This window comes from Xiphophorus maculatus, chromosome 23, assembly GCF_002775205.1.
Source record: "Xiphophorus maculatus strain JP 163 A chromosome 23, X_maculatus-5.0-male, whole genome shotgun sequence".
NCBI classification, from domain to species: domain Eukaryota; kingdom Metazoa; phylum Chordata; class Actinopteri; order Cyprinodontiformes; family Poeciliidae; genus Xiphophorus; species Xiphophorus maculatus.
In genome coordinates, this window is record NC_036465.1 from 1,604,300 (window position 1) to 1,629,176 (window position 24,877).

A 24,877-nucleotide genomic window follows, 5' to 3' on the forward strand; every position below is an offset into this window, starting at 1 on the left:
CCAAATCCATGATCATTAAAGTGTTCTGGTGTGTGAAAGCATCCGCTAACATATTATCCATTTATCTATCCTTCTATGCAAATTAGTCCACAAAGTAAATTAGGATATTAATAAAAGAATTGGGAATAATGTAACAGCCATATTTGCATTGGAAATTCCCTCAATTTTTCTGTTATTTGAGATGTTTGTGAAAGTCTGCTCAAACTAATCAGATCAAATCCAATCATTATCAAAGAACATTTATTGCTCTGAATTATGAAGAACTTTTGTTACTGCTGGGAATTCCTTAAAATACAGAAATGTGTCAATTAAAAATAATTACTTTTAGTACTTTTAACTAAAGCTGACAACTTATTGGTCTTTTTCAAGGCTCAGTCCTTTCACACAAAGTCTTTTCCAATATCTCTGCAGAATCCAACAAGGAAACAAGCTCTGTGCTCACAATGCCATTTTAGTATTGATAGAAAACACAAATTATTATTCTCCATTTGGGTTTTATGCTTACATGAGCTAATATGCTTGGTTTAGCTAACAAGCCTTCATTGCCCATTAGAAACAATATGTCCACTAGAATGTAAGTGGCATCTCAATTAGCACTGTCTAAATATGTTTTTCTGTTCTCCAGTAAGCTGCTCCTTCTGCTCAGTTTGCTTGGTCACAATGCATTGCCTTCCTACGGCCACCTACCTCTGTCTGCGCCACTTTCAATACAAATTAGGAAACATAATGGAAATGATCTGCTTCCTGCTGGAGAAGGCTGTTGTTCTTATGTCGATGCTTAAACATTTATTCTCATGCCAAGCTGCTTTACACACCCTCTGAAACATTTATACCGCATTTAAACTGGTCCTGTTAGAACGGACTTCCTGTATTATATCTCTCCCATCATAACAGCCTCAATGAGCACTCAGTAGCTTCTTAATGTGAGGTTGCTTCTGCAGAAATGGATATTGGCTGCATTAGCTATTTAATTTCCTGTAAATAACCGCAAGAATGCAGCTCAGATGACCAATCACAAGGGGGTCTGCGCCATCTCCATTTCAGATGTTGTCTTGATTATCAGAACGTCGCATTATCGTCTTATTGTTTAATTCATAATCAACTGAGAAAATACTTTCTTTAATTAAATATGGATAATCTTACAGCCAGCACAGAATATTGTCCTGATTATAACTTTGTCAGTTGGATTTATAGTTGTTTATCTGATCGTAATTGCACTACATTATATTCCAATTCAGCAGGGCAGACTGGTGCTAAGAGCTATCTTATTGAAAAATCATTACCCTGTCCTCACCCCAACTGGTTTCACTGTTTCATGGGTCAGTTGTGTTCTGCAGGTCCTTTCCTTCAGCAACACTGTTCCAGGGATGCAGATTTTATGTAGAACTCAGACTCAAAGGGAAACTACCAATGATATGAAAACACCTTTTCCTCAAACTGAACTTATGCCATGAACTTTTTCATCATATTTGTTACTGTTCTCCAAACTAATTTCAGAAGGCTGGAAAGAAGGGGAAAAAACGCTTCAAAAGATTGCAGTGAGCAAAATGTCGCCACCTCCCAGGGTGGCAGTGAGATCAAAGTTCCTCCTTTAGAGGGTCAGACAGACAGTCTAATACAACCCACAGAGGATCTTTGGAATAAGCCCTTGAAACCCAAGGGTATCCACTCAGAGCTCCGCTGTAGAGCATACATATTGGACCTGTCTGCAGGAGCATCCTGCGCTTTCACTCCCATCCTGCTGCATTACGTGAGCTCCCTGTGTTGTTAGTTCCACAGCTGGTATAACTCCCACCACCACACAACGAAACAAGAACATTCAGCTCCAAACATATCAGCATGGGTTTTCAGGTCTCATTAAAAGGCTGAAAAACTAAAACAGAAAATCTTCAGGAAGCCTAAAGACCTAAACTGGAGCTCTAAAAATGAATATCATGTCCTGAAATAAAAATGACCTTAAACATCTAAATAAATGCAGATACTGTAATTACCTTTCAACTGAATGCTTTGCCAGTAAAAACAGCAGGTGATATTTGTTTGCTTTGCATTTCTAATTACTGCTGTTGACTGAAAAACACCAAAAGCATAAAACAAAGCAAAGAAATATTAACACATCCACTCTGTCTACATACTAAACTCAATGAAATTCAAGAAAAAAAGCACATATGAACAAGAATATAAGATGACGAAGAGCTTGATGAGACCTGACCTGCGATCTAAATAATAAAATATCTGACTTCTTTACCTGACATTAAGTGCATCAAAAACTAAAACTACCATGTTTTAGTTTTTGTTTGGTTTTAATCACAAAACCAAACAGCATGTTTTTATTTTAAGATTAGTGAAAATCAGGTCAATGCTTGGGACAAATGCTTTGATGCATAAAATATTCAAAACTGCTGTTTCTATTTAAGAACCTGAAACATCTTTTTTATTCAGCTGTCAATGTTTGTTACTTTAACTGTTAAAAATGTACACAAATGCTTTTACGTTTTTTCATAGAAGGAAAACTGAATATTCCCAACTGAAAGTAAGACCTCAAAGTAAAAATGGAAATTAGTATTGGTCAGTAAAAATCTGATTTCTACTATAAGGGAACAAACAACGAAAACTGCAGTGGTAAACATGATGAGAAACTGACGTCGTAAACATTTTATTGCAATATAGACTGTCGACATAAAAATTAAAACATTTAAAATGTCAGGATCAATGTCTGATCAAAATCATTAACGATGCCGGCTGTATTAGGCTCAGATATGGTAGAATATTGAGGCATGAGTACACAGCATCTACTGCATCTTGTTCCTGCAGTGACTCTGACCTACTTTACGTCTAATGAAGTAAAGCCCCTTCCTCTTCAAAGTAGAACACACAAGGTTATCTGAGCTCAGCATCAATAAGGAATCATAAGCTTTCAAAATTACTTTCACAATAACTTTCATGCTTTATATTCATAAATGTTTTGAAGACTTGCTGATAGATTCACATTTTATTTATAATCAATCTGGAGTTTCCTTTTTCGGAGCGTTAAAGATGGTGAATGAGTGTTGTGTTCAGGGAGTTTGTGGATCATATGACACATTTCTAGATCTCAGTGTTGAGAGGTTCGGTTCATTACTGAGACATTTACTCCACCTCATGAGACGGCAGTGACAGGAGTAAACACTTCCTACTGCCTCAAAGACTTTTCTAATTAAGTTTCCTATTTATAGGAGACAGAATCATCCTCATCACCTGACAAATTTTCAATAATTGTCTGGATTGTTTGTCAATGTGTAATCATCACATTTTCAAATCTAGCTGTCTGTAATATATATTCAGCAAATGCATACTGTTAGAGGACAAAATTATTCATTTGCTCCCTATTATCATGTTACAGTATTGCAAACAACATCTGGATGTCAGATATCATTCAAGGTTAAGAATAATTAGTCTTCACTTCAATGAACCAGAAACTGTGAATTGTTTCATTTCTTTATGTCATTTGTTTCCGTGGGTATAGCACTGAATATCTTAGAATATATAATGTTAATTTCTGGAAAAAACAAACATCTTAATTACTAGTGATTTATTTTGTTAAATATATAGTAAGCATTATCTCAGGCTTCCATCTGGCCTCTGGTTCCAGAACTAAAACATTAAAAACCGAACCATGGCTGACTTAAAGAACCACGTTTTAACGGCGGGTAAAGAAGAAGAGTGTTCACGTTTAACTATTGCTCTGTCCCGCTGCGTAAATACAGCCGAGCTGACATGGAGCCACATGTTATCCATAATAAAAACACATGATGTGAGCTGCACCGTGTGTACAGTGGATCCCTGTGTTTACAGCAACTACAGTCACCCGGAAATATCTACAATACATGAAGACATGACACCCCCTCTAAAATGCTTAGAACTACATGATTTAATAGCTCAAACATCAAAAATACCTTAATATGCAGAGTGGAAACCATCTTAGCACCACTGCAGAAGCTAACCTCTGCAGACTGCCTTATCGACTGTCTTGCAAGAAGGAAAGAATGGACGACTCTCAGCCAATAGCATTGTGTCTTGGCATTTCAAGACGCAATGAAAGCCAAGAAGGAGTCTTGGCTTTCAAATGTTCCCAACACGCAGCTTGGGAACATTTCAGCTTCCCAAGCTGAAATGTTTTTTAGATGTTCTCTATGGAAAAATCACTAATTAGGCAAATTTTATGTGAATAATTTGGAGTTATGTTCCATAGAAAAACCTTAGTGAACCAGACGGGTTGATTGTTGTTCCCTGCATGTCCACCAGCAGCAGAGTGTTGGCTGTGGAAAATGACATGAAGCAGAACTCAACTATACTGTTTGGTCACACACACACTGCCGCTGTGTACACACTATTTACACACACTCCTGTGCACGCTCACAGAGGCACTATTACTGACAGTGGTAGAGAAACCTAACATTGCACAGCAGTTAAAAGTAACACTATCATCACAACATTCAGCAGCAGTATCACAGTAACATGTTTCCTAAGTTCCTACTTGGCAAAATAAAAATTGCTCACTTTCCTTCCTATCAAGCATTTATCACTCTGTGTTCTTTCCACAAGGATTAAAGTGCTTTTCATTTCAGCTGAAAGTTCAAGAAGCACAATTACTATTTCTACTACCCTGCTTGTATCCTATTAACCCAGTAAGACTGTGATGTTTAGCTTCTCCAGGTAAAACCCAAGACCTAAGCCTACAGAATACCTGTTGAAGACGGCATCTCTGTGTAGAGCTACTGGGTAAGGATTTAACAATGATTCTGAAAACACACGACTGTTTGCTAATCAGCTACACAGCTTTAATCCCTCCAATATTGACAGGAATACAAATTAGACTGATAAAACCAAGATTTTCTCAGCTGGGATCTGCACATCAAAGACTTCTCCTTAAGCAGATCCAGTCATTACCAGTGCTTTGACATCTGAGTAACTGTGCAGGCATTGCTATACCCTCGCTCGAGCATGACTTCTGCCCATCGTTTGATGCCTATGGAGTGCAGACCTTTGATCTAATTTTAGTGCTTTGCCCTTCACACAAATACTCATTACCTGTGGCAGACTCAGAGAAGGTGCCTTGCCCGTTGGATGCATCATCAATTATTAGTCTGTTGGAAATAGAGCAATAAATAAATGAAGGGATTAATTGAATGGAATTCCACAGCAGACATATTGGATTGTGAGCCCATCCATCCGGGTTAGGAATATGTGAAGAAAATGTTCTTCTGTGATTAAAAAGACCATTCTGGTGATTTCCTCTGGATGTAGGACAGAACCAGTTCACACCCTTCAAGGAACCTCCTTCACAACTAACATACTGTTGGAATGCTCTTAAACTTTATGAGGATGGAATTATTTTTAACGTTTTATGAAAAGGATTTTATGGTTTCAGAGCGTTTTTTCAAACACAAATCTAAAAAAAACCATTTCAATTAAAATCTGTGCTGTTCTTTCAGCTAGTTACATTTCTTATCATCTGCGAGAAAAGTAAGGTGTGCAACAGATTGCAGTTGAAGCTTCTCTGCTCATTTTCACCTGAAGTTGCATAAAATCCCAAATCCCAGTCTAAGTCACAATATCACAGTTTCAAGGGAATTTTTGGATGTAATATTTGGCAAGATGCAGTGTGAAAAGTCTCAGGCATCTGTAAATCTGCTATATTTTTGCAACTGGGTGGTCTCCAACTTATCAGATACTCTGAATATTCCAGATTATCTGAGATGCTAAAGTTATGCTTTAAAATGTGCTATAATTTTCCAGCCTTGTGAAAAATAAAATAAAAGCACCTAATCATTTTAATGGACATGAGCCTTTATCCAATGTGCTTACATTCAGAGGAAAGTCATTAATGTCAAGGTCAAGAATAAAGCAGTTTTAATTGATGTCATGGTGAGCTGCACTCACTTCTATTTCACCATATAAACAACTGCATTGATCTGGTTAACCTTCTCATAAAAGGGAACTTTATACCTGAAAGCACAACTGGCAGTGCATTCACCTGCATTCAGTCATATTTAAATAAATTAATTTATTGGTGCTTTTATGCATTTAAAACAGGCCAATCACCAGAGTTTAACATTTACCACATCATATCTATGCTGATGATATCCAGCTGTTTTCCTATTATTATTTGTATATATATTTTTTTCATTTCATACCTTATTTAATGGAAACAGCAAAATTATGAAATTGTGTTTTACATCAGCAGAATATGGACATATTTTTGCAGATATCTTTAATGGAAGTGCAGCTTTAGGCTCTAACTGCAGCTTCGTTTTGCTGACTGTGGAGGTTTTTAGAAACCAACTGAAAACTCTTGATTTCTCAAACTTTTGTGTCAGGATTTAACTGTGCTTCTTATGCTTGACTTTATACTTTGTATATAGTCATAATATTGTACTGCTTAACGGTCCTTTATGCAATACAGAGCTTTCTGACATTTCTGTGAACAGCGCTTTATAATGAACTTACTGCTTAATACTATAATTGTAATAAGTCACAAATCGTGCTAAAGTCGTGTTTTTCTCCAGTAATAATGGTGGATGAGACAATAGTTATGTATTGTTGTGTTCCTTGGTCTTCTTAATGTCGTTTCTTCTCTAATTTTGTCTAACAAACCTCTGTTGCTTCACAGACCAGTTGCAGAATACTCAGGTTAAATTACACTCAGGAGGAATCTGTTTATTAATGAGGTGACTTCTGTTGTTGTTGCTACGCTGCAGAATGACAAACGGTTTCTGGTAAATAAATTATTTGCCAAACTTCTACATTGTGAACTGATCCAGTTCACTTCAAATTCTTCTTTCCAGTGGAATATTTTACAATGTTGCATTAAACTCCAAAGGAACGGAATGCAGCAGAAGATAATAAATGTTCCTCATTTTTCTCCTCTCTCTGTGTTCACATTACCCTCCATCTGCTTGTCTCATCAAAGATTTTCTCCCCCTCACCAACTTTAAATATTCACTTCATGTTCTTTCAACAATAGCTTACAAACACTTGGAAATAATTGAGTCTCAGCGGACTGACAAAAAAGGGAGCAGTGATGGTGCACAGTGGAAGTGATCAAATATGGCCTTGAGCCAACCGTCTTTGTAGATGGTCTTTGTATTGCCATTGATCTGGGGGTGGATACACCCGAGGAATACATTATTTATGCACACTTTTTTCCCTCCCGACTGTAGGGAGTCACAAACAGTAATGGGATAAGATGGGTGTCACACTGGACAAGGGGAAACCGAGGCTGCCGAGTACACGACCAGCCCTGAGGACCAAAGGCAGTGGCCACAAAATAGTGATAGAGGGCTTTCATCTCCCAACAGAAGGGAAATTGGTAGGATAATGTGCTCCTAACTACTGTTCATGAGGTTCTGTGCTAACATATCTATGGGAACACAAAGTTATTGTACCAACTTCTCAAACTTTGATGACTTAATCACATGTCCCTGCAGTAAACTACTAAAACCATCAAATTTTCTCTCCCGCAGGGCAGACAAGTAACTGTGTTATTATCAGCTGTGCAATCTGCTTAGTTTGCCTCATGCGGAACGTTCTTGTGTTGGTGCTTTAAATATGTACGTCTTTAATGGGAAACAGTAGAAAAGATAACTTTGGCAACTCTGCTTTTGCATTTGTCGTCTCAGGGGTCATTACGTTGCCAATTAACTGTGTTTTTCTCTTTACATAAACACGTTGAGCCGACTTCCTGATGCGGTCATATACTGGGACTCCACTGTGCTCTGCTGAGTGCTTTTAGAAAAAGCATCCTGCCATGTTCAGCATCTGAATTATTCAAATGTCTGTCAGTCCTAAGTTTTATTCATTCATGTTCCTGTTTGTTACATTTCTCTGTTTCTGTAAAGTCCATGGGGTACAAATATGCATTATATGAAAATATGACCACTGCATTATATTGTGATTAATTTCAAATACTTGTGTAACAGAACATACTAACAACCTCCATTACTGCAGTCATTTGTCCTAAGAAAATGGGGTTTTTTCTAAAATATATCAAATATAGGAAAGTTTTTGATTTCCATAACATAAAAAGAGGTAAAACTTATAAAATGAATTATATCTTAGGGTAAGTTTTTTCTTTTACTTGAGATGATTATGGCTTTTGGCTAGTGAAAACCCAAAATAAGACAAATGTTTTATATTTTCTGTATGTTTACTCAGTGGGTAAACACAACCCAGATTCAGTTTTCTGCACACAAGCAACCTACATCCTAATTTTCCACAGCAGTCTCAACAGCCCAATTCCAATATTTTCAATCCAAAACCTTAAAGCTGATATATCATGCTTTTAAATCTTTCATTTTCACATGCAAAGCATTCACTTATGGTTGATATGAAGTAGAACAGCAGTGCTTTGGTCTGGTTTCCTGGTTATTGTAGCTCCACAGATCCATCTGTTCTAGTTTGTTTTGCTGCGATCTTCTTAAATGTGAACAGACATTTCCCGCTGCGCCCCCTCCAGGTGACCCAGGGTTCTACTCCACTCCCACCAGCCATTTTTCTAGTTTGATAACAGCGATTCGATTGTCTACCGGCAGAAAAACTTTTTATTCCCAAGTTTATTAAAGATGTCAACAACAGAAGACTAGTCCATTAACCTTCCATGTAGGAGCCAGAGTCTGACCCAGAGCACATGCATGTGAGATACCCAATGAAATATTAATGCTACCACAATATGAATGAAGTAAACAAAGCCTCAACATAATTAAGGAGTTAGCAGGAGCTTCAACAACATCACAGAATGCATTTGGGTCATGCGTTTCCACGAAACTGAAGTTGGTTTCCGATTGCAGCTTCTGAAATGGCTAAAGGGCGATTCCATTAAAATCTTTGCTACCTTCAGCATCTTTAATCTACTCTAGTTTAAAAAACTACAACACCTTCAAACCTGGACCAGATTATTGTTAAATAATAGCAGAATATTTTAAACCAAATTTGTGATTTGTGAAACCTTTATTTGAATGGTGAAACCTCAATAAGGACGATTTCAGTTCTCCTTTTGATCTGGACCACATAAGAACTGAACTCCTCTGAAATTTCCATTATTTTGCTGTTATATCCAGTTTTAGTTTTTTGTTTTCTCTCATAAAATATACTGAAGGTAGTTGAAAAATTAGGTGAAATTGCCCTTTATTAAAGTTTCACAAGTCAAATATATGTTTCACAAATCACAAACTGGGTCTGAAATATTCTGTTATTAGTTGGCAATAATCTAGTCCAGGTTTGAAGAGTCTAGGACTTGGTCTTGTAGTTTCTTTTAAACTAGAGTAGCTTAAAGGTACTAATGGTAGCAAAAATTGGGTGGAATCGCCCTTTAGCCATTTCCCGAATCGGAAGCTGCAATCAGAAACCAACTTCAGCTTCGTCGTGTTCCCCAAGACAAAAGAATGGCAAAAAGAAAAACCACATGATTATATTCAAAACCTGCAGTAGTTGTATCATCAATGAGGAAGCTAACAGCTAGCTAACAGAAGCAGATGGCTCGATGCTATCAAACCAATGGCCAGGTGTCATTATTAACAACACAACATTCATGTCTGAACTTAGCTTTGTGGTCATTTTAGCTATTAGCAGCTCACCGATTTGCTGTCTTCTTCCTTTCCACAGAGAGAAGAAACTGACGCCTCAATCAGGCGAAGTCTTTCGGAAAATCCCTCTTGATACTGGCGGACATATCAGAAGCAGTGGTCCAAAAAACGGACTTTCCCCGCTGATGTGGGAACCGTCCTGAGAAAAAATTAAGTTTAACCAGAAACTTCGAAGAGGGGCGATGTAAGGAGTCCTGGGCGTCAACACGCTACAACCGAACAACTTCTGCATAACTGAACTTCTACTACAAAATCGCTGAAAGGAAAACAAAAATGGCGGACACACAAAACCGATGAGCCGGAAATTAGGACCTTGATTAGCAAATGCGGTGACGTCATAGACAAGAAAAAACGTTATGTCGAATAGAGAAAAATGAACAGACTGAAAAATATAACCCAAAACAATATACAGATATACGCAGCAGCGGGAGAGAATAAATCTATTTTTCCATTCCTAGACCTGTACAGTAAACAAACCACGTATTTAAGGGCTAAAAAAGAGGAATTTGCTTAATATTTTCCCTTTAAAGTCCATCCATAGTTGCCTGTGTAAACGGAGCTCTGCTGTGTGAAGCTCTTCTTCTGCACATCGGGGTCACTCTGGGGTCGTAAACCGTTCACACTGAAATCTGAATGCAGTCGCATTTAATTAGTCGTGGAAAATAAAATTCTGTTTCAGGAAAAACTGGGAATCGAGCTTCAGGACCTGTTGTACAATAGCCTGAGATCATCTGCATTATTGGTTCTGGTAACACGATCGTTGGGTCAAACAAATTAATATCATTAAGATTATTCAGTTTCAACATCATTTAAAGCCACAGCCAACAGAGGATATTAAACGCACGATCTGAAATGTATATTTTTATTTAGAGAAATGTAAATAAAACAATAGCAGCCAGTAAAACATAATTTGTTTTTCTTTTATTAGAGCCACTGCAACATAATCCTCTGTGTACATGTATGGCTGTGCTCCAGGTTGCAACCAGTGAGACCAGTTGGGCAGTGTGGGGCCCCATGAGGTGTCCTTGTTTCCTCCCTATTCATTCTTCCATCATGAGCAAAGCCCCGAGTGCTGGGGGATTTTACACTAATATATGCTCATTGATTTGGAAATCACAGCCAGAACGCTGGCACCCAAAGCGAGGAATTACACATGTTGACAATAACAGTTGCTCTTGTAGACTTGGAAGTAAAGGTCAGCGCTTGAATTTGGAGGTTTAATTCCCAGCTCTTCAAACTGCACTCTGTGTGATATCTAATGTGGCAGCCTGACTGAATGCACTCTGTGGGTGACGAGGATTTCTCAAGACATGTGCATTTAATCTCTGCCATGAGTTGCACACATTATGAGCCTGGCGGGATAGAGCTTGGTGTCATGCTGCTGTCATCTACAATTTTATTCTTAAGGGCATTTTAGGTTTATTTATTTAGGCTCCGGTTAATGAGCATGAGTGTGTCATTCACAGGACTTGGTGTATAAGACAGAATTGCATAAGTTCTGAAAATTATCCCTTTTTTAAAAGAGTATTATCATTAGTCTAATAATAATAATAATAAAGGCAATTAAAATTAGCTTCCAGCAAAATCATAATGAGAACTCATTTAAAACAAATATAATAGAAATATTAAAAACATGAACATTAAAATGTGTCTATGAATAAATAGAATCAAAGGCAAAAATAAAATATGTTAAAATAATTGTTCACAAAGTATGGCTGTACATATGCACAGTTGGAACTGCTGCCTTGCAGCAGGAAGGTCCTGGGTTTGAATCCCAGCCTGGGTCTTTCTGCACGGAGTTTGATTGTTCTTCCTGGAAAAGCTGATGTTGTTTTATGGGGCATATGGAGTTCTAAAGGACAGGACCTAAAATTGAGCCTTGAGGGACTCCATAGTGTTCTGAGACAGAAGTATTCAGTGCAACAAAAAATTATAGAAAACAAAACATATTCCAATAAGACTTGCTGCAACTATGAGCAACTTGACACAATATGAAATAGTACATTCATATCTAATAAACTGACAATCTAAATAGGAAATTATTTCGTCAGTTTCTTGCTAACCTTCATAACTAAATAATTATCCACATAATGCTATTTACAAAAGGCTTCGGCATTCATTAAACTATTTAAATGGATGAGTTAATTAGAATATTAATCAATGAGAAAGCTAACATTTTTTACTGACCTGATCACAAAATAACTATGTTATTGTTCAATTATTATTTAAACCAGTGAAAAATATTTATTAACAAATATATTTGAACTGCACTGTATTTAATTTGAACTGTTTGGACAGTTTTGGCAGTCAGCCTTAAAACGTCTTTCTTATTTTCCATCTACTGTAAGTAAACCAGGGAACAACACACACAATAGCTTTTCTTCAGACAAGTAACCGAATCTTCAAAGCATCACTGTGTAACCGAAAGGCGAACAAGAGTGCGACCACAGCAGGCAGAAGATTACGTGACAGCATCAGAATCTCGATCACCCCCCTGAAAGACTCGGGAAGGTTTAGGGTTTCGGCTTCACAATAAAGCCTCTTGTAACACGCTGAGCAGGAAGGGAGGAGGAAAGGATGCAGCAGGAGAGATAAAGACAGCCGACCAGAAGACAGATCCATTCACTCACAAGGCTCCTAATAAATCTTTTGTCTGACATTTTACAAATCCAAGAAGGAAGCTTTACATTAAAATAGAAACACTGAATCATACTAAATCCTTTACTGAGTTTATGTAACAGCCTGAAATAGAGCGAAGGGTGACTGCAGTCTATAGGAGAACGGGAGAACATTGTTATGAAATTGGGTTGGTTGCCTGGTAGCACCGGCTGGATGGAGGCCAACTGTCGCTATCTTAATAGAAAAGAAACAGAGGACAGAGGTTTAAAGCACAGCGTAGTGCCTGCACAGGAATTAATCCCAAGTATTTTTCCTTCACTCGTAAATTTCAGCTCCCTGAGAGGAAAACACTGTGAGCTCCAAAGAACACTGAACTAGGCGCAAAATGAAATACAGAGCAGTAAAAATAACCACTATTATCCATTTCTACACTTTTCAACTCATGTTTCTTTAAAATGTTACTTTCATCAAGGAAGCTGTTTTATTAGCAGGAGGTGAAAACACAAACAGAAAACAAAGTGAAACATTATTTTAAGCTGCACCACCTGCAGGCAAACCACTTTCCAAACCATCAGGGATTTTAAGTTTTAACTTGTTCCCACAAACTCCTTCAAATACAAAAAAACAATCAAGAGTCCACGACACGTTTCAGTCAGAGATGTTCACAAATCAAAGTCAAGTCTCCAGAGTCTGACATAAACATCTTCACAACATCCAGATCGTCTCCTTAGGCCACATGGACAAGACACTATTAATAATACACATTGATTAATAGCTTCATATCAGATAATATTCATTTAAATCTAGTAGTTATTGCTAGCTGTGTTGACAATGTATCTAATGTAATATTTACCCCATTTGGGATGTAAATGGACATTAATTCTCTAAGAAAAATAATGTAAAGAGATTAAAAGCTGCTGATGTTGAATTTCTGCTTTTTAGTGTTTGTAATGACTGAGTTACCAGCTGTTTATCCCATATTGTCCTTTTCTTTATTATATTTTACACTAAATCTGGTTTGGAGGGAGATTTCTCCTCACTGAGCAGACGATTTTAACAGAAAATTATTTTAGAAATTCACATTTAAAACCTTCGTTCTCCATTCTGTATCATAAATATGCATATAACGAATAGGACAAGGTTTAGATAAATAAGTGCTAAACCTCTGAAGGAATAGAACAGGAAGTTTTTCTATCTGGATGTTTCCAGCTGTAACATTGCAGCTAGCTTAGCAGCAAGAGAACGTTGGAAGTAAGTTTCATTTATTTTGTCCTGAAATGAACCAAAGTTATTTAACCTAGACAGACATTTATGTATTGGCCAAATACCTTTATGTGGCCAATATTATGAAGTTACAATGAGGTGCAGTTTGTAAAATAACAGTCAAAAATTAACAGCAATAATTTGGGTTATTTACCTTATCATAAGAAAAGACAATGGGGAGTTCAGTTGTCAAAAACATTCATTCACTCATATCTAAATGGCAAAGTTTCAAACATATATTTATCAAGCTAAATATTTTGTTTACCAATTAAATATTTAGATCCCATTTATTTGTTGACTAATTATTTAGTTTGAAGGTAAATATTTAGTTAGCTAACTAAATATTTAATATTAACTAAGTAGGCCACATACCGGCTTCCTTTCACTCTTCATTACATCATGTACATAAAAACTGGTTGTTAGAGTCAAGTCTGAGTCGAGCCTAAAATGTTTTAGTTGTTCAATTTAAAGGTGACTCACATCAGAGTCTCAAACCCAAGTTGTCATCTCTGACCTTAGTACACATCAGGGTTCAGTCCAAAAGAGAAGAAGATCAGCAACATGTGGGTCGGCTGTCCTGCTGAGAGCGTTTTACAGGCTGGTGGAGAGAACACTGCAACAGTCCCCACAGAGGCTGAGGACGAGTCCATGTCCTGACATTTCCACTATTGTTACAGTGAAAAGACGACGCATCCAGATCTACTTGAGAGGCATTAGTGGGGATATTGTGAAGGAGGCAGTGACCTAACCTTTCCGGGCAAAAACCTGGTTGCTCATGGCGAATAAAATTTAAACTGCTGTCTGTATGATACCATCAAAAATAAAATTATTTTTTCTTCTTTGCTGTTGCTTGTCAAAGTTGACACACAGTGGGCATTTTCCTAAAACTACAAACACAAAATTCAGACTGACAGGCTGGATGAGGAGCATTAATTAAGTAAACAGACAAGAATCTGCAGCGATCTGCAGTTTGGGCAGGAGAATCTGGTAACTGAGTAACAATTACAATTTTATGTTTCTTGTCTTGGTGGAAGAATGGCAGATAGAAAGCTGTTGTTGACATATAGCAATAATATGCACTGTTTGTAGTTTTTACTACCCATGAAAAAACTATGCTGTATTAGAGAAAATGATATATATATGTAGAGTAAAGGAAGCTTGACAGTTATTGGAAAGATGGATTGAAGCTAAAAGCATGGTAGTCTTGGAACACAGAAAACAAGATCTAAAAGCCTGAAGTCTTTTTTGCAGTGCAGAAAACTCCAGTCATTACATACCAGGTTTTACATGTCCAGGAAACGTAGATTTTGAAACTGAGCTGATCAAACTTAGTCCAGATGCCTAAAAGTTTGTAAGACAGCCTTACAGAAGACAAAACACCTAAAATGTACAAAAACCTGACTACTGCTGAAGCACTCTCAAGGTCTGTGTTTTGTACTCTTTCTTTAAATTTTCAGAATAAAAATTTTGGGGAAAAAATCTAGACATCCAGGTCTGGAAATATAGGTGTTTTTTAAAATAAATATGGAGGGACTCTGATGATACACAGCGAGTCAAAGACTGAATACAGTTACATTTTCTGCAGAGCAAAAAGGTGCAGATGAGGTGGAGAAAACAAAATCTTTACATTTAAGCTGTGGACGCTGTTGGAAGATGTTTGCCACCTTTTGGGGAGGCTGTCTAAGATACTTTTCATTTTCCCAGTTCCATGTTGGTTGCCATGGTGCAGCAACCTCTGCCCCGTATTCTTAGCCAGCCGGCTGCCCCCTGACCTCTGTTAATGCTTCTTGTTCGACACACACTGCCCTCGGCTGCTTGCCCAGGAAGGTCATCCTTCAAAGTGACACAGACAGCAAGGTCACCGTCAGCGAATGCTGTCGGCAGATCAGTTGTCTCGTCCAGGTCCGTCTCTCCCCTGTTACTGTATCCCTGTAGGGCTCCAGTGCCACCAGCAGTCACTTAGCACGTCATGTCTCCAGAAAAATACCAGCTGATGTTCCTTCTCCTCTGCAGAACCGTGGCACTGATTCCCAGCTTCCTGGTCCAGTCGTCCTTACTTCCTGTGACGCTGAAAAAGGGACGTTAACCTCTCTAAGACGCTAAAACCCCGCAGCAGAGCTCACAAAGATGACTCCGGTAATGTGCTAAACAGACTTGGCCCGTGCTTTTATTCATGTCAGCTCTAATAAGATTTTGAGTGAGAATTCCACTTCCTGTTTGGCATACACAATTAAACCTGAATCCTATCCTCCTCATGGGGCTCTCTGTGATGATGAGTAAGCATATTCCATAAATGACCCAGCTGTTGGAGCATATTGTGTTTCGCCTCATCAGGGATTCAGAGGGACTGATGGCAGATCAGCTGCAGTCGCTCAGGGCTCCGTCTCCAGCCGAGCCACCGGCCGAACGGCCTGCGCCTCAAACGGCCTCCTGTCTGCTGCAGCCAGGTGCTGCTGGGGACGCTGCCCAGATGTACGCCTCATTACAGCAGGAGTTAGACAGCATTTGTCTTAGTAAATGAAAACATTAGTCTGGAATGTGATATTAAATGAGAGAAATACTTAACTGCACATAGTTAGGAATTTCTGACACACTGATGATTAAAACTTGAATCTTTGTGTAGCTTCATCTCCTGATCTATTTGAATAGATTGGAATAACTTGACAGAAGCCTGACTTCAAACACACTTTTGTAGCTGAACAAGATTAAATGCAAACTTAATGCTAACTGTATGCAAAGGTCAGAAAGAGAAAAACAGAAGTTAAATCTGAAACCCTGAGTTTCATTCTGCGATCATTGATTTTTCTCCCAGGTCCTTAATGGACAGGATAAAAATATGCAGCTTCTGGGTGCAGGTTTTATTTTGACAGAGGTTCCTGTACATCTCCTCTCTAAGAACAAATCCAGAATCCAAGAAGCATTTTAAAAACAAGCTTTGCTGAATTCATGTTTAGTGATATTTTCAAGAACCTGATATGTGTTTAAATGTCTGTATAAAGAGATAAGTGCAATCCAGGTGATCCTTAAAACAAGCAGAAGCTTAGCTGCTGCTGTAAATGCTCGTATCAAATATCGCACATGTTCAGCAGTTTGCTGCTCTGTGTGCAGACATGTCAGCTTTTTCTCTGAAATGAAACAGGAATGGACAACGAAACAAAATACAGAAATAACTACCACATCTTTGCACATTAATGTTATCGTTATAAAACATTAATATGTGATGTTTTAATAAATATGATCTGTTCAGTTTTTATTGACCCAAGCAGAAAAATACAGAGCCTCATTTATTTATGCCTGCTTTGACAAGCCCAGTATGAACCTCTGACAAGTCCTGCAGAATAATGGACTTTATTCTCCATTAACACCATGGACTCATTTTAAAGATAATGTATTTTAGTTCAAACCATAATTATCTTCCAGTCTGAGCAGAGTAGTTTTCCTGTCAAGATGTAAATGTGCTTTTCCTTTCATATAGCTGGATAATGTTGTCTGAAAATAACCCACACATGACTATATTAACCAATTTCAGGAGAAAACACTGGATTCTATAAAGTTGAAGTAAAAACTGTTTTCAGACTTAAGGAAGAACTGCTCAGATTAAAATAAAATCAAACATTGCATTTATTGCTAGCTCACCTACACATGGTAGTCACTGCTTCATGAATATCACACTGCAGAATTACAAAACTATGCAAACATCATAAAAGCTTTTCCACATTTGTCTCTTTACAACGACAAACTTTTCATTTTATTGGAGTTTTATGTGATGGACATTCAGAGCTGCACATCTTCCAGACTCAACAGCTTTGGGCATCTAGACTGCAAGTTTGACCCATTTTTCTGAATAGGACCGGTTTCATCACAGATTGTATATGGAATTTAGGTGTGGACTTTGACTAGGTCATTCAAACACTAGAATATGCTTTGATCTGAACTATGCCATGTTAGCTCTGGCTGTTCTGGAAAGTAAAATCTGATCCCAGTTTAAAGTCTTGCAGGTTTTCTTCTAAGAATGTATTTAGCTCCATGCTGTAGTGGAGCACCCCATGCATGATGCTGTCACCACCTTGTTTCCCTGTGAGGATGGAGTGAAAATGTAATTGTTCTCACTTTCAAACATAACAACTTGCTCCTCATGTTTGCTGTGTTTCTCTGGTCTGTAGCAAACTGAAAAGAGAACGTCTTGAGTCTTTTCTTCCATACGGGCCGGGTTTGTGGAGTACCTAGATAATATTTCTCCTATCTGAGCTGCAGATCTCTGCAGCTCCTCCAAAGGACTCCACAGAGCAGCTGGATTTATACTGAGATTAAATTACACAGGATGGGTTCACATTTTGAGTCAATTAGATTTTATCTGCAGGTATTGTAGCACACATGCATGCCACGCTATTCTGATATTTAAATCATTTCAAAAACCATAAATTATTTGACTTTCATTTCCATTATGTGTTCCAATAAAATGCACACAGGTTTCTAGTTGTAACATAACAGTATGAATTATTGAGCGAATGGGATGCCATAATAATCTACAGGATTATAAATGTATACAAATGTTTGCGCTGATAAATATTTTAGCCAGATTTCTGTTATCCAGATATACTACAGTTAATATGTGAATCAGGAATTAACATGGAAACATTTACTATTCAAACTCATGTTTTCCTATTTTAAATAGGATGAAATAATAATCTGTCTTTACAAATGAAGATGAAAATGCAAAGAAGATGATCTTTACACATCTCTTAATTCATATTAATGAGGCTTATTGTACATGTCTGCACCTAATATTAAGATCATAAGTCTGATTTATGACATAACACATGCACCATGTTAGTAGCAAACCTAAATGGTGTATCTAATTACTTGATTTATCTTATTTTAAAGATGTCAGTATTTTGGCCAGTCATTAGCTCATATTCTTGCTCATTCTTTCTGAAAGTATTCAATTAAAACCCTGGTGTTTATTCTCCTATTGTTGTTTCTGTTGATTTCAGAGCAATGTAAACATCCTGTCAGGCAGGCCGGATAACCACCAAACAGAAAAAAGCTGCTTCTCTCTTCCCTGCCGTTCTGTGATTCAGAGCAGCACAGCCGCTCTGAAAATGGAGGGCCTTGTCTTTGCCTCCTTTATTAATGTCAAAAATGTGGAGAGAAAACGGGCCGCGTGCTGCAACACAGAGAGAGCAGGATTATGGATTCGCACGCAGGCACTCTCACCTGGGCACACACACACTCACACACACGCCGCTTATGTATACAAATGTTAGACGTCACAACGCAGATGTGTACGAGGACTCGCACTTACACATACGGGCCTAATCCTCATCATTTACCAAATCCAAAGGGCTGAAATAGGCAGACGCAGCATCGCTAATTCAGAGTTAAAGCACATACAAGAAGAGCAAAGTCCGTATTAGTGCTTTCCTTCAACCATGCTGCTCCATATCAGAGGGAATGCGTCAGCTCTACCATGGTTAACACTCAATAAAACATCAAAAGGGATGAAGCTCAGAGGTCTGGACAAATACACACCCACACACACACCAGATCCAGAAAGTCTTTCCCTTCTCACACACGTACATACACCCCTGTGTGCATATTTAACAGCTGCGTGGTGTGGGTGAAATGAACAGCCAGAACAGATAACTGGTTTGCATCCCTTTCAAGGGAAAGCAAAGAGACTATGTCAACTGAATGCTAAATTTCAATTTCAATGGAGCGTTTGTGTGCCGAAGCTTCTTGCAATCAAGTCTTATATCCACTGGAACAATTGACAATCTGGAAGCCAGGATGGACGAGTCAATGACAGGTACACAGGAGCTGTCATCAACTTCCCATCAGGCTCCACTTCCCCCCAGTGGATGATTTGAAAGAGGAGAAAGACTCCTTTTGAAATTTTATATCCAGAGGCAAAGGCATTTAATGGTCACTGTTTGCGTGTTACATGAGGAGGTGGCATTATGAGCATGTGCCAATGCCAAAAAGCAAGCTGTGACAGACAGCTCATTCATTATTCAGGGATTTTAAATATTTCAGGGGAGCGACAGGAAGCTCATGAAATAAATATTTCAAACACTGCGTTACAAAAGGAGGTAGCCTTACACTTGTCTCATATTGATTAAGAGGGCAGTGGATTTGCTCCTCATGAAAAGAACATGTAGGCATGGAGACAGCCTCCAGAAAGGCTTCATTTCATCTAGAAACTGAGGAATGTTTTTTAAAAATCATTAAAGACTCAAATGAACATTTAAAAAGAAGCTAAGGAATTATTTTGTAAGAGAAATAGACTGCTGAAGCAGGAGGGTGAAGGTATAATGTAGGGCGTCGAAGATAGTGCAGCGCTGGACACAATCAGCTCTCTGTCCACCGCGATAAAAAGAACAAGGCATCCTTTAAAATGCCGCCACTCACTGAAAAGTAGCTGCTGCCCAAAACTAATTCTCCTCACGCAAATTCAAGACATCGCAAAAAGCCGGGAGAACACAACTGCCGCAATTATGCCCCCCTCCGCTCTTCCCCTCCCCTCCAGCAGCAGCAGCCTCCCCTGGTGATACGATGTGGCACCGGAGGTGGGAATGAATCGCTTCATAGACAGGCATCTCCTTTCTCAGCAAACAGGCACAAGTATGCAGATAGACACAGATACATTCTTCTCTGCAGAGGGGAGTAGCCTGCCAGCAGCCATCAGAAAAAGCAATCATGTTCTCTGTGAGCCATGCAGGGAGGCTGCATGGAGGAGATGGACATCCTAAGTTTGACGCTTCAGCATAACTGATCAGAAAATAGGAAAGATTCTTTCCTTCTCATGGGGCTGATTTGGTCATCCACAGCTTATGATTTCTGTAATTTAAGTCATGAATGATGATGAGATATTTATTTACCTTCCAATATTATCCAAACTCCAATAGTCCAAGATAAGCCGTCGGAGAGCTCAGTGCTGCTCCACAGAAAAGGTGAAAATCCTCAGAGTCTCAGAATCAGAACCACATTTAGAACTTCTTCTGATCACAACTTACTTTTACTGGGAAACATGTCCTTCACTCAACCTGTGTATAATCCACTCCCTTATACTTTCCTGGTTGGAGACGATTTCCACTGTGATATTCCAGCCTGACACGGTGAAGTAATGTCATGTATTCTTCTGAAAGAATGGTGAAGGGAAAAACTGAGCAGGAGGAAAACAGGAGAAACTAGCAGCTCCAGTGCAGCGAATCCTCTGTTCAGCAGCTCTTCTCCTGCCTTCAGAGGGAAATTCAGCATCTGCTCTTCATCCCCACATCAAGAGGAGGGTGTCCCCCCTCCTCTCTTTTAAGGATGGAAACTTTCACGCACCTCCACCAAAGCTGTGACATGTGACAGTGGATGTCAGTGAGCCTGGATTATATCTTCTTTTCCATAGTATCCTCCTTCATCAGTGGATTTGATCCTTTCTTTCTCTCCAGTTTGTGTTTTCTGCGGCTCGCTCCTCTGCGATGCTGAGGAAGCGGCGGAATGAGATGAGCTGCTCGTTCTCCCGCTGTGGGGCTCTTTCTCTCTCCCTCTCTTTCCTTCACCCTCCCTCCCTCCCTCCTACATGCTCCCTCCCTGCTTCACACTGCACCTCCCCACCTCTCCTTCCCCCTGCACACACACACACACACACACACACACGCACACACACACACACACACACACACACAGTTATGCACTTCTCTTGCTCTGGCTCTTGACAATTACTGCTGTGCCATTTCCAGCCGTGTCAGACAGAAAGGTTCACCGCCCATGCTCCTTAGAGAAACAAATAAGGTTTGATAAATATGTAAAATCAAACAGATATGAAGAGAAGGAGCAACAGCATCGAGCAGAGAGGCAATCGAATCTCCCTTCCTCATCCTCCTAACCTGATTGCTAAATATCCCTGGGGCTGATGCTGCTTTGCATCTCATCTCTTTGTCATAACTTCTCTGTTCAGAGGAGTCGGCTTGATGCTGGCCAACTGTCAAGAGTGACTGAAGAGGAGGACGAAAATAGCAAGCAAGAGCAACACACTGCATGGAAACAAGGACAATGCATGTGCAGTAGCAGGTGCAAAGTTATATAATTAGCTGCTTCAGAAGAGTAAGCTGTAGCCGCTGCATGTGCATACTCAGTAATCAGCTGACAACCTGCAGCACGCCGCCATAAATAATGTAAACAAAAAGAATCTGTAACGTGAACGTCTCCCACTGAACCTGAATCTCACATATGGTCCTGCAGAAACCCGCAAGGCCGTTACTGGCATAAACCATTTGTTTTGTCCTTAAAGGTGCATGACAGTGAAAGATTCTGCTCTCACTACACACCTACTGCGAATAAGTAATGATACTAAAGGAAGGCAATTATTTTGCTAAACTTGTGCTTCCCAGTAAGTCTGGGTGTTTGTTTTGTGTAACCCCTGACACCTTCATCTGTTTATATGAAATGCAGAATAACAATTTCACCTCTCAGCTATGCATAAAGCAGGAGGTATAGGAAGTACATGTTAGGATGTATATTTTTCCAGTTTTCGCATTGTCTTGATGAGAGCACTGCAGCCCTGACGCCCTAAAGCCGAGGAAACGTATCAGGACTAAATGTTGAACTGCTGACTCCTTCAAAATGGTTAACTTTGTTCCCCCAATATTTTGCCTACTGATTTTTTGGCTACTGCAAGCTTTAGTTAATAAATAAATAAAAAATGGTTTCATACTCTAATTCAGATAGTGATGTGGAAAAGGCAGTAGTTTGCAGATCATTCTCACATCAATCCTTCAATTTGAGCAAATATATTTAGTAGAGAAAAAACTCATGATATAGATGCAAACAGAGTATTGAAAACTTCTGTTTTTTTTACATCATTACTATAACCAAGATGACAACATTTAATATTAAAATATTACATCAAACCAATACAAAATGTATTAATGAAAAGTATGTTGAATACCTGCTTTAAGGTATTCAACATACTTTGATATATATTTAAATATATTTAGTATATTTAAAGAATCATGGAGCTCTGCCTGCACAGTGTCCTTTCAGTACTTCAGCCAACAGAAGAGTGTTCATCTGGGTGACTTGTTGCTCTTATGGGTTAATCAATTTGTTCATCAAATGTATAATAAATTGACAGAAATCTTATTTTCCAATATCATCATGTCTTCCTGTGTTGTGAAAATGAAATATTGTGAGGCGAGTATTAAGCAGATATGGATGCTGAAATTATGGAGAGATTATGTTCTGTTTTCCATGTTCTGCTAGTAACTAACAGACCTTCTTATTGGTGGTTTTTCACCAGTGCTGCCAGATGGCGCAGTGTGGTTCACAATATCTGTGAGTCAACTTAAAAATGTGACAAATGTTCTAAAACTGGAGACAGCATTCAGCAAATGCATGTGTCTTTACAGAAACATTGCTGTTTCTTTTGACCAGACTCTGAAACGCGGTGGAGATAATCCCCTGGCTGAGGCAACGCCACCAACCAATGCAAGGGCGTTCCTAATGCTCCCTAGCAGTCAGAGGAAAATGAAGAATGGAGCATTTTGTATTATGTTTCACTAACAATAAATGATTTATTTTATTTTTATATCATGATAGTCGCGCTTTATTAAATTAAATAAGGCACTTTCAACTACATGTTCATAAATAATACATTTTTAAAACACTTTTCAACTTACAATGCAGTTTATGTGGTACATGATGGCTGATGATTGTCTGAATCTGACGGTTCTAATGCAGCTCAGTGGGAATTTAAAAGCCGTTTAGCTTAGCATGTTGAAGCGCTTCCTGCAACAAAGCTCATCATCAGACCAGACGTTTACTGTGACTCAGCTCAGACATATTTACTCTGTCCTGTCAAACTTTATTAAGAGTTCTGAATATTAACCACCTTTACCTGCTTATGATCTTGGTGCATACAGTCTAAATTTTCCAATCTTCGTGAGACATTTTATAACCCCGTCTAAATATTTAATCAACTAACTGTTTATATAGGAGATGAAGACCAAATTTATCTCCTTTAGTAGTTGAATGTAAGTGAAGGTGACATTATTTCCATCCCAATGAGGAGGGAAACTCTCTTACATCTTTATTGGCAGCAGGAAGACGTCTGTGTGAACTTGATTATGACTCATTTATGTCGGTTGTGGAAGTGTTGTGTTCAGTTCAACTCTTTGCTTTGTTGACCTCGCATGTCTTGCTGCTTTTACTGAACGGGGCGTTTTCAGGATCTGGACTCATTTCAGAACCAAATGTTGTCCAATACCTTTAGCCTTGAGGAAAATGAAACGGCTCATCTCCACCCCATTGATCAACAGCAAATCTAAAGGCAGACATGTTAAGGGAGAACTAATTGGGGGCGGGGAGCATATCTCATTAAGCCTCATTAAACCTCATTAGGATAAAGAGGATAAAGATCAGAAAAAACTCCAGAACATTCCCTCGATTCATGATAATAAATATGCAGCCTGAACGCATATTTACGTCTGCTTCCTCTGGTAACTTTATCAAAGTGGAAGGAAAATATTTGCTATGGGTAGAAGAGTTCCTACAAAAAGAAACTCAAATATTTAGTTGTAAAAGCAAAAATGCATTTATGTACATAGCATGCTTGTAATAACTGTAATTTAATATAATTCAACCTTAAGTAAAATTCCGATTGTGATGTCCAGAGAAAACAAACCTGAGGTTATTGGAGCAGTTAAAGAATACAAGAGAAAACATAATGAATGGATTCCTGTAAATGTTTCTTTTTAAAGCAAATGTGTGAAAGTTGAATTGAAAAATGTCAACAATAATTTCACCAGAGCCTTGTAAAAACAAGCCTTTGTTTTAAACTCTGGGCCATTTCCTATTGCTTGCTGGAGTGTGTTGAAGTTTGAAATGATTGAATGTGATTTTCCCCAATCACTAACTTTTGACTGTGACGTATGAAAAGCACCAGGAATGTAAAGGAAGACATGCTGCTCTCTAACCAACCCCATGGGGATGTTAACCCATTGGGCCACAACGTCTTCACCAGAAACAACGTGACAAACTTTCCTCTTGACCCGACTTTAAATGCTCAGTGTTTGAAAGCGTAATCAGCATGAACTGAAGGCTTCGTTCATTTCCTCTGCTGTCATTTCAAAACTACAACCTTAAGCAGACAATGAGCCAGATGAAACTCATCCTGAGAAATCAAGCTCAATAAGAGAAATGCCAAACAAAGCACTAAAGGTAGATGAGAATCACAGGGAATTGTGTGAGTTATTAGAGGCTGGATATAAATGTGTGTCATACTTTTATTTTTCCTGGAAACAATGCTGAAAACCATCCATCATTGTTATTTCTCCTCATACTTTGTGTTGCTCTTTCAAATACCATCCCAATAAATATCAGTA

The 24,877-nt window shown here is 38.6% G+C and overlaps 1 protein-coding gene across 5 annotated transcripts in view; it reads right to left on the reverse strand.

Annotated features, from left to right (window-relative positions):
* Positions 1 to 21,011, reverse strand: part of LOC102217803 (leucine-rich repeat and immunoglobulin-like domain-containing nogo receptor-interacting protein 2) — a 191,926-nt gene extending 170,915 nt beyond the window's left edge. For 3 of the 5 annotated variants that reach the window (XR_002752249.1, XM_023328111.1, XM_023328107.1), the window contains exon 1: positions 20,384 to 21,011. The gene's annotated coding sequence lies outside the window, so the exon portion shown is untranslated. The remainder of the gene's footprint in view (positions 1 to 20,383) is intronic. The other 2 variants (XM_023328108.1, XM_023328109.1) reach the window with 2 other exon arrangements.
* Positions 21,012 to 24,877: the final 3,866 nt, after the last annotated feature.